Below are 11375 nucleotides of genomic sequence, written 5' to 3'. Positions count from 1 at the left end.
ATCCCTACAGTGCTTTCCTCAAGTGCTTTTCAAGGGATTGAATTCTCTGAGTCTGGAGATGGTCAGAGGTACGGGTAGAAGGAAAATAACCCTAAACCAGCTTCAACTCCCAATAAAGGAGAGTGGATTTAGAGTCCCATATCTGGAATCATACTATATAGCAGCACAGCTCCAATGGACAGCCCATTGGATGACCAATCTTAAAACACAAGAGGCCTTTACAGTTGAAACAATATTTCACCAAATTTGCTACTTTTGGTTCCCTGGGCAGGCAGCCAATAGGAAGAGAAAGGTGCCCATGCAGACTGGAATCGCAAAAAAGTGTTGGTTTATGTACAATAGGGGGGGTGAAAATGTGCAAAACTTTTAGTCCAGAGATGCTTTATCTTTTTCTCACAATGGGCGTTGGACGTAAGGCAGTGACCCAACTATTTGTGGTGTTCAGACTTAAGTTACAAACCATGGATGTGCCAGACTTATATAGAAGGAACCTTTGGGTTGACCTTTCACAGATGCAGATGTGGAATGGGGCAGAGTTATGCCTTCCCTGATGAAAGAGTCCAGGAACGCCAGGTTCAAAGACATGCCTTTTAAATATCTCCACAGACAGCATTTGACTCCCTTGTGCTTGCATCACAGTGACGCTGGCATCCCCAATTATTGGCCTGATGTTGAGAAGCAGTCCCAATTCTTACCACATGGTTTGGTCGTGTGGAACTTTGGAATTTTATTGGGTGCTTTTAACACCTTGAATGCTATGGGGATTTTTCTCCTGTGCTGGAACTCCATGAACCCCATTATTCATGACGAGCTGGGCTCGTCATCAGCGTAGCAGGAGGCTACTGCATGACGAGCCCAGCTCGTCATGAGCGTGGAAGGGGTTAAAGCAACACAGTGGTGTGCAGTTCCTTCTGAAAAAGGGGAAAGGGAACAAGTGGGAATCCAGGTCAAGGGAGTCGGCTCCAATAGGAGCAAGTGCCTCACTCACCCCAAGATGTGTCATGCTTCATCATTTGGGCATGCGCCTCTTTGGGCGCGGGTGTTTCAATGCCCAGCGGGCACCCGCCAAGGGGCTCTTTGTCGGAGATCTTTTATTTGCCGTATGATGAGGTGTGGGTTTGTGGGTTGAGTTAAGCGTGTAGTGGGGTGATAGAAAGTGAATTAAAAGTGGATTAAAATAGATGAAGTGATGCTTGATTAGAGAATGTTTACTGATAAAGCTCACTAACCTAATTAAAAACTGTGGTGCTCATATGGAACGCAATGGTCCAAAGGAGCAGTCTGAATCATTAGTTGTAGCGTGAGGTCAACATGTTTCTTGCCTACATCTGTCCATAAAGGATCTCCTGGCAATTCATCAGGACTAAATAACTGTAACCTACACTACTTTGTGACTTGATTTCAATTGTTTGTGTTAGGTGCTTGAGTAATCAGGCACACGTAAAATAACAAAGCAGACTTGTGCCTTGTCTTGAAACCTGACCCTTATTAAGGTCAGATCAAGTATCAGGAGGATATTACAGACATAAACACTCATTCCTGTATCAGACGCAGCCTGGCGTCCTCTTTAAAACTTACTCCACTCTGCTTCCTCCCAGCATTTCTATGGGTGCCTACATCGTCACCTCAAGCAGAGTTGGTTTGAGAGCACCCACTAAAATTCCAAAGTTCCACACAACCACACCATGTGGTAAGAATTTGGTCTGCTTCTGATATATTTATCAGTGCTGCTAACTCTTTGTGCCTAATTGGAAATAATCTGTGAATGTGGTACGACGTGGGGGTTCCCACACCCCCTTTTTATGAATGAATAGCCGTATATGGTATGTGGTGTCTACTCCAATGACAGCGAACATTGGAAGTGCTACAGTAACCAGAAGGGGCGGTGGTTGGGTGGACCTAAAATTATTAGAGGGTAAATGTGATAAATAACATTTATCCATTGATTAGCCTAGAACGTTTTCTGACATAGCTCTATTTGTAAGTTTAACAAAGTTATACATATTTGACTTCTCTAGGAACTGAATAACTATTGAAAAAATGTGACACATGATATGAACAGGTTTAAAATATCAATAAAGATTGCTTTAAAAAAATATCACTAAGGCTTGGTACTTAATATTCAGAGGTGTTTTTCCATAAAACACGAGTGCTTGGAAATTGTGAAAAAGCTATGTCAAGTACTCCAAATCGATAATAACAAGGTCAGTAGTTAGGCAAACATATTCTCACTTTCCGTCTCTTTCTGTAAACACCTGCAGCACCTAAAGACTTGATTTATGGGATATTCGATTTCCCAATGTGAGCCAGTGACTCTGAAAACTAGAAGTTGGTCACATCCCATGTTTTTAATCTGAGTGTTTGTCTTTCACATGCCATGTTTGTCCTCTCACTTTATACCGTAAACTAGGCCCATGTTCTTAAGCAATCTAACTTTACATTGGGAATCGCGTTGCAAAATGGCAGTCTTTTACCAAGATGTCCCAAACATTTCTCTTGTCTTCTCAATACAAGGACTCTATCTAGGTGAGAGGGGCATCCAACAACAACATCTGTCGCAAAGTTAAGGCACTGATTTACTATTTACTCTGCAATGCTGCACTAAACACAGCTGTGTAGTGCTGAGCAAGTCATTTGCATTGCACTGAGTCAAGTTTACTTTGTTGCATGGGGAATCACACATTTGATATTCTCCCCAAACATTTGCGAAACCACAGTAAAGTACAGACTTGCTTGAAAGTGAGAGGCTAGCAGGAGACCCAGGGAGCCAGGACTGCTGACCATTGATGGAAGGAAGTGGAGGATGCAAAATACATATGAAGAGGTGAAATTCCTCATCAGTGAAATCAACAAACACGAGGAGAATCTATTTGTCTCTTCCAAACTTCCAACTTCCCAAAAACAACCTACTAAAAATAAGTGCTGTGGCGCCCACTAGAAGGCTGATGGATGACCTCTAGAATCACTGGGATGATATGAATCTGCACCAAAGAGAAGCTTTCCCAAAAGGCAACAAGCATTAGAAATGTAATCGGGCTCGGATTTATTTGAGTTTGAGCTAATGGCATTGTAAATGCCAATGTATTGTTGCTATGTGTTATGGAGTGTGTTCATGTGGTGTGTACTGCCAGTGATCTCCTTGTGAGTGTGAGAATATTGCACCGTTACTGCCTGTGATGTCCTTCTTGTGAGTGTGAGAAGCTTGCACCTCTGCTGCCTGTGGTCTCCTTGTGAGTGTAAGAAGCTTGCACTGCTGCTGCCTGTGATGTCGTTCTTGTGAGTGGGAGAAGATTGCACCTCAGCTGCCTGTGGTCTCCTTGTGAGAGTAAGAAGCTTGCACAGCTGCTGCCTGTGATGTCCTACTCACTACTCTACTCTACTCACTACTCTACTCACTACTCTGCACTCACTACTCACTACTCTACTCACTACTCTACTCACTACTCTGCACTCACTACTCTGCACTCACTACTCACTACTCTACTCACTACTCACTACTCTACTCACTACTCTACTCACTACTCTACTCACTACTCTAATACTCTACTCACTACTCTACTCACTACTCTACTCACTACTCTACTCACTACTCTACTCACTACTCACTACTCTGCACTCACTACTCACTACTCTGCACTCACTACTCACTACTCTACTCACTACTCTCCACTCACTACTCTACTCACTACTCACTACTCTACTTTCTACTCACTACTCTACTCACTACTCACTACTCTACTCACTACTCACTACTCTACTCACTACTCACTTCTCTACTCACTACTCTGCACTCACTACTTTACTCACTACTCTACTCTACTCACCTCACTACTCTACTCACTACTCTACTCACTACTCACTACTCTACTCACTACTCACTACTCTACTCACTACTCACTACTCTGCACTCACTACTCACTACTCTACTCACTACTCTACTCACTACTCTACTCACTACTCTACTCACTACTCACTACTCTGCACTCACTACTCACTACTCTACTCACTACTCCCTACTCTACTCACTACTCTACTCACTACTCACTACTCTACTCACTACTCACTACTCTACTCACTACTCTACTCACTACTCTACTCACTACTCACTACTCTACTCACTACTCACTACTCACTACTCTGCACTCACTACTCACTACTCTGCTCACTACTCACTACTCTACTCACTACTCACTACTCTCCACTCACTACTCTACTTTCTACTCACAAGGTAATATTAAGCCAAGTTAAGTGGCTTAACGCTGCTTTGTAATATACGGAGGATATTACCACCAGACCGGCGCTAAAAGTGACATTCGGGTGGCGATATCCCCCTTGTAAATATGCCACTTGGTGTTAATTGTATTGCTGGGTTAGTACCCTATGCTGCCTAGGAATTCACAAAAGGCATCTTGGCACGTGTAAACGGGTTTGGCACTGAATATATATACCCGCCACGAGTGTGAAGAAATGTGCTGTGGTGACTATCTTTAAGGGGTGTTGAGGGGATAGACGAAGGGGTGGTTTGCCTTGTGAGTTTTATGTTTGAAAGCATTCACAAACTTCAATCCGACTATTTTGAGATCGGAAAACGGTCGGAGTAGCGGGCTGGAGTAACTCCCTTCCGAAAATGGGGAGGGAATGGGTCAACCTTGGAGGCGATGCAGAGAGGAGGGATTTCCATTTAAAAAACAGGAAAGTAAAATATTTACCTTTGCACTTTGGGCATCATTTCCCCAGTGCTGAAGTGTACTTTTTGGGGGCTGTCTTTATTAGTTTTTCTAATGTATGCATCCGCCACAAATACAATTACACGAGACATAACAACATAGCACAGTGTCTCCGCTTGTCATTACAAATGTATAACAATGTAAACGTTTAGTAATAGTACCGGAGTCATGCGGTATGCAATTTCTCGGTCATATGTGCATCAGTGATCACAACTTACAGCGATGTTTGCGCACGTTTTACAATATTACTTGATATATCTGTTATAACATCAGAAACAATATTCAGCATATTAATAAAAGTAAAAATCGGGGGAAGAGCGATATGAGCAAAATCTCTACCTTATTATAACTCTCGTTCCACCCCTGTCACTGCACGCCCCATTCACTCAGCCCGTTGCAGGGGACTTCAGAATGACATGGGGTCACAATCACAGTGTGGTTACCTTAATTGCACCAGAGGTATCCTTAGTAAATTCGGGTATCACGAGGGTTGGGTACATTGCGTGGGGAAATGTTTAGCTTCTAATCGTGACTGTCTTATAGGAAGAGCTACTCAGTCCTGCCTGCGTGGGGCCCAGTCGAGACGGCAAGCCTCTCGCTGGTCCCCCCTCCCCAAAAAAGCCCTATTTGGCCGTGAGGGCTCTGTGCAAGTCTTGCAACCATTTTGGGATGGAGGGGGGAGGGGCGCAGGCGTGCCTTCCAGCACATAGCTAGCTGCTGACCTTGAGGTAGAATTATGTATTGGAGAAATGGGAGCTGGGGTGATATGTGGCCTGGCATTCCCAGTTATTATTCCTGCAATCCTGCACAAGGAGTAGATTTTCAACATAATAGAAATTATAATATAATATAATAGAAGTTTGAAATTCCAAAAAGTAGTCATCTGCACCCATTCTCAGTACTTTAACATGTACAGATATTTTATTTGTGTGTGACTTGCCCTCATAATGTATACAACCAATGACCAGAGGTAAAAAAAAGCTTCTGCTAATGCATACAACGCAAAAAACAATAATACTAACATAAAATGTAGTTGACAAAAAAACGCTAATGATACGAATATTTAACCCAACAACACGAAAACACAACACTGTTGCTGCAAAATAACACAAAGTCAAAACATCTGTAGAAGAAGCTGCAATTCGAAATAGAAGACAGCCAGACTAGAACTGAACTAAAATCTAAGGTTAAAATCTCATTTCCATGTGCCTTCAATTACCGGCACCTCGGACAGCTGGTAATTGAGGATTTATGTATTCTTCTGCGCGTGTTTCTTAAAAAGTACTGTGACTGCCCTTGAAGCTACAGGAAACTTCTTTCAATTAACTCCGCCGTGAACGCGGCACTCTGACAGCTCCTGCAATGGTGAACACGCTCCCATCATCTGCATTGCATTACACGGGCACTCTGACAGCTCCTAATTAAGATTAATAAATCTGCCGGGCACGTAACCGCACACTTTATGCCATGAAACTGAAATAAATGACGGCCGAAAAGTAAATATAGCCTATCACGTCAAGGCTACTAAATAGACAGCACAGCGAAGACGAATCACTAGGCAGATGCCAGAAAAAACGCGGCGCGCACTAAGGAATGTGCCAGCAGGACCCCTTTCAGAATTCTTTTTTTTTTTTAACACATAAGAGCTCGGAAGCTCCGCCCCCCACTTCGTGGTGGCGTAGGCCCGAGCCCTAAAAAGCAGCACTAGCCACAGGTGGAGAAACAGGCACTCATGAACACCTCACAGCAACAAACCCCCCCACTAACCGTCTTTTTCTTAACCCCGCTTATTGGAGCACCCCAAAACCTTTCAGGAAGAAGCTGAGGTTGATGGCATTTTGTTGGAAAGTTTTGAGAAGATTCATCAAACGACCCCAACGTTATTAGTAAAACAAAAAATGCTCTTCCTATGGAAACTCTGACCTAACTGTGTCTTCTCAGAATCCGATTGCAGTAGTGTGTCTGTGGGATGTCACTACTTCTAGAACAGTGTTAGTTTCTCATCTGGGGCCTTTAGAATACTATGACCACTCAGCAGTAATGGCAGTTGTTCTTATCGGGGACGCCCGTCTTTCTAGAGCAGTGTTTGTGGATCTTCCGTTTCGGACCACCTTCTCCGCTCAGTAGTCGATGGCAGTAGTGCCTCTGTGGGATGTCTGTATTTCTAGAGCAGTGTTTCGGGATCTTCTACTCCTCACCCGGGGCCTCTAGAATACTTTGTCTCCCGAGTAGCTGATGGCAGTAGTGCCTCTGCGCTGTGTCAGTCTTTTTAGAGCAGAGTGTGGATCTCTTGTTTCTCATAAAGGGTCTCTAAAATACTTTGCCGAGTCAGTAGTCAAAGGCAGAAGTGCCTCTGTGATATGTCAGTATTTGTAGAGCAGGCCATTGGATCTACACTCCCTATGCTAGGGTAAGTAGGAATGTGGTGCAAGTCTGTGCATGTTTTTAATCCGTAACTCCCTCCCACTGTGGTCAAGGCCGCTCTGATAATACTACCTTATCAGGATGAGATGGAAAAGCATATGATGAAGCAGGCCACTAAATTGTGGGTGAGGTTTTCCCATCCAGTATCAATAATGTTGTTTGTCTGAGGTCCTGGTGGCCAGGGTGCCTGACTCCGGACTACAGGGTTCACGGTTTGATCCCCGGCACCGGCGGCAGGGGGCCGCCCAGCACCATGTGACTCTGGGCAATAGCTTGCCTAATCTTCCCGAGGGCCCCCAGCGCCGGGACACAACTCCGGAGGTAGCTGTGCGCTTTACAAGTATTGGTATTTCATTTTTTCATTTTCATTATTCATTAGGAAAGTTGGTGAATTTGTCACACTATTGTGTATTGTATGTGGTTTGCAATAGCAAATCTTCCCAGATATTTAACCTATTCTCACCAAACATACTATCCAACCCCCTGGACTGGACACATGTATTACCATGAAAGTAGAGAGGTGAAGGAGAAATGCTGCTCACTCTGAATATAGTGCCCAAGCCATGGACAATGTTACATACTGTCACAATAATGTCACTCAAGTACAATTCACGTTGTTTTCAGTGTAATTTACAAAGACGATAAACCGTAGTGCATACACAAATAAATTAATCTATGTCCAGATAAAAAAAATTAAACAGTTTTCTAAACAATTGAATGGCAAATCAAAGTCTAAGTTCCTCATTTGTGTGAATTTCTTATGTGAAGAAGGCATACAGTTGTTATTATAGATAGCATCAATAATCCAGCCAGCCATGACATGTTCCATTCCCTTAGGGACTTCTTCTATGTAATAGAAATGTGTGTTTCAGGCAGTGTGCTTTCATTGCAGACTTGGACTTTGATTTGGCATTCAATTCTTAATTTTTTGTTGTTGAAAAAATAGATTTATACAAAGATGGCTTTTTTGGTGTATTCACTTCTTATTGGTTATATTCATTATAATTTAACCTTACACCTTGTTTTCATAGAAATAAGTTGGATCTCTGATCTGCGATGCATCTGTTAAGTCTTTACAAGCCACACTAATTTAACACATCCTGCAAAACAAATCTAAAACCCACAAAAACTGCTTCCGATTCCTTTCTTAAGGTGAACTGATTCCCATCCCCTTGATGTAGCTACATTTTGAAAAGTTAGACAATAAAGTCCGAGCTTGACAAATTCAATTTTCCTAAACATTCTACACTTACAAAGTGAAATAAGATCTGGGGAAAATGGAACTAGACTTAACCCAAGTCATGGTGCATGGAATATTACATATGACACTGGAATCAGTGCAGGTTTATTATTCTGATATGTTTGATACCAAACATCCCAGTTCATTAAAGCCAGTATGGGGCTACGAAACGCGTAATGACCAGTTTCTAGAACATATACTCATGATGGCTTTACTGGGTACTTATAATATCTAAGAATGGCCTTAGATAATATAGGGACCTCTCTTCTCATGCAGATAGGTCCACACATGAGTTATAGGGCACCCTGCCTTAAAGGTGACTTACCAAGGCCTCATGCAGTGCTGGGCAGACATGGCACACAGGGATGTGTGCCATGTTAACTCTTCACTTTTAGCTGCATCACAACACACAGGCTACAATGTCAGTGGTGCCTGTTTGTGGTGAGAGGTCTCTGAGGGTGGCATAATGCATGCCTCTCGCTGGCTACCATGCTCTGGATACTATAGGTACCTCTTACAAGTGACTTGCAGGTAGGCAAGAGTTGTGGAAACCAGCCGCGGGCCGTGGAGGGAGTTACGGTGGGGCAGGGAGGCGGGGAGGGGGAGGTGCAGGGCAAAATGTGATGCAGTGCGCGCTACGAAATTCGTTTTATTAATCAAATTGTTTACTTACCTGTAATTATCCATGCGCCAGTTTTTAGCCCTCTCCACCCTGCCCCTCCCACTCCCCGCCTCCCTGCCCCACCGTAACTCCCTCCACGGCCCGCGGCTGGTGGAAACAATGGTACAGGTTAGGAAAAGAACACAGGCCCTGGGAATCTGACTGGCAGGAACCCAGGGCACACTCAGTCAAATTGCATCAGGCAGCTGGCAAAACGTTAGGGGGAAACCATGCAAATAGGGCACCTTTCGACACATGGTGATTCATTATCCAGAACCGTGGTTACCAGATAGTCATTAACTACCATTAGTTCTCTTTTAACCATAAAACATAACATTCTAAACACGCCTGATTTTAAAACTGTGCTTGTCCTTGGTACTCAAATTTGGTAGTGAGTCTGTCTCAAGAAGCATCAAAAGATAAAGGTGCAAAGGCTTTGGGAAAACTAAGGGTCAGTTGCACTATTACATCGGCATACAGTAGTCTCATTTTGCAACCAGTATTTTTCCTACATGTGTGGACCCAAGCTATGTACAAATTCCAAATCTGAATGAGTCTCAATTATTATTCATGAGGTAGGTCACAAATATCGACTCAATTCGATTGAACACAATCACAGGGATAATGATCTGCAAAGGTCAGCAGGCCACCATGTCTCTGATAGCTTTTCAAATGAAAATTATTATTATTTTGTTTCTTAAATCAGCCCATTTTCCTTAACGTAAACAGGACTGAACTCATATCAATTTGGCTTTTTTATAGGGACACTCCCAATATGCCCTTCCAAGTACTGAATCAATATAGTCCAAACCCATTTTAGAAGCTGTTAAAAAATTACTTATTTGGACTGTTTGCGGCCATAAAAACATTTATATAACTTACTTCATACCTGCACAAGATCAGATAGTTTGGTGAAGCTGAAGAACCAAAACTACAATTGTTACTTGTTCCCAGGATCATGGCTTTCCCACTACATTTTGATGAGTGAACCAAAAGATTGGGTTCAGTCTTCAAATACATAGGGGGTCATTAGGATGACGGGCGGACTTTGTCCGCCCGCCATCCTGTCGGTATTCGGGACCGCCCGCCATAAGGGCGGGGGTCCCATGGGGGGTATTAGGATGTGCCCGCCACAGTGGCGGGCACATCCTGCATTTTTAGCTTTGTGGCGGTCGGTGCTCTCTGCACCGCCACCACAATGCTAAAAATGCATTTCAGCATTTGCATTTACAAAGCGACAGGCACCGCGCGGTGCCTGCCACTTTGTAAATGCAAATGAAGGGGGGTACAACAGGTACGCCCCCTTGTGCACCCCCCACCTATACTTCACTCTGGGGGCCGAAGACCGCATGCCTTTCCGTGGCAGCACCTAAATACAACCATCATAATATGGCTGGCGGTGTCTGATAGACACCGCCACCATATTATTCCTTTTCCGCCCCGGACGCAAGGTGACCGGGGCGGAAAAGCGTCGTACGGTCTTTCCATCCGCCGAGGTCCCCCCGCCATACTAATATGGCAGGGGGGAAAATGAGTGAGGATGTCGGGTGGATTGCCCCCGCCAGGCTGGCGGTGGCTACCGCCAGCCTGGCGGGGGCAATCCGCCCGACATCGTAATGGGCCCCTTAATGCCCGATGAGCATAAGTTGGGTTCCACACACTTCTACAAACTCTAAGCCGAATTCTAAATTTGTCCAATCTTGTAAAGATAGCCAAGGACAGAAAATGAATGTCTAAGATTTCACAACTTAGTCCCATGCGAAGACCAGGATTAAAAACCATTCCCCCTGGTTCCACAGTTTCTAATAGGCCCACTAGATTACTGATGTGGGTGTGGTTCTGCTAGCGAGACGCAAAGAAGGCTGCCCCCAGGGGTATGACGCTGTTGCCATCCAAGTCCACATTTTAATGCAGTGTTTATTATCAGCATATTTGGTTAAAGTGATAAAGTTATGGTTAGATGTAAAAAAAAAACTTCCTAGACCCTCATCAGGGATAGTAAGTGCTATATAAATGCAAATACAATACAATACCATATGCATTGGAAAAAAGAAAGAGCAATTTCATTGTTAAATTATGCACTGAAAAATTCTTGGGGGCAACAATCTCTCAAGCTGCATGATTTACAAAAGTATGTGTAAATCTAGGACTTGTGGGCTTAAGTGTAAGATTTGCATTTATTTCTGATTTACAAATTCACAAATATCTTTGGGAACTATTTAGATTTCCTTGCAAGCTCAAACTCCCTTTACTTATGTTTACTTCCGCAGATTGCCCCCAGGAATAAATACTGGACATGTCTATTAGCACATTTTATTTTCTT

This window comes from Lissotriton helveticus, chromosome 10 (assembly GCF_964261635.1).
Source record: "Lissotriton helveticus chromosome 10, aLisHel1.1, whole genome shotgun sequence".
NCBI lineage: Eukaryota > Metazoa > Chordata > Amphibia > Caudata > Salamandridae > Lissotriton > Lissotriton helveticus.
The sequence above is the reverse complement of the archived record's forward strand: the minus strand, read 5'-3'. Positions refer to the sequence as shown.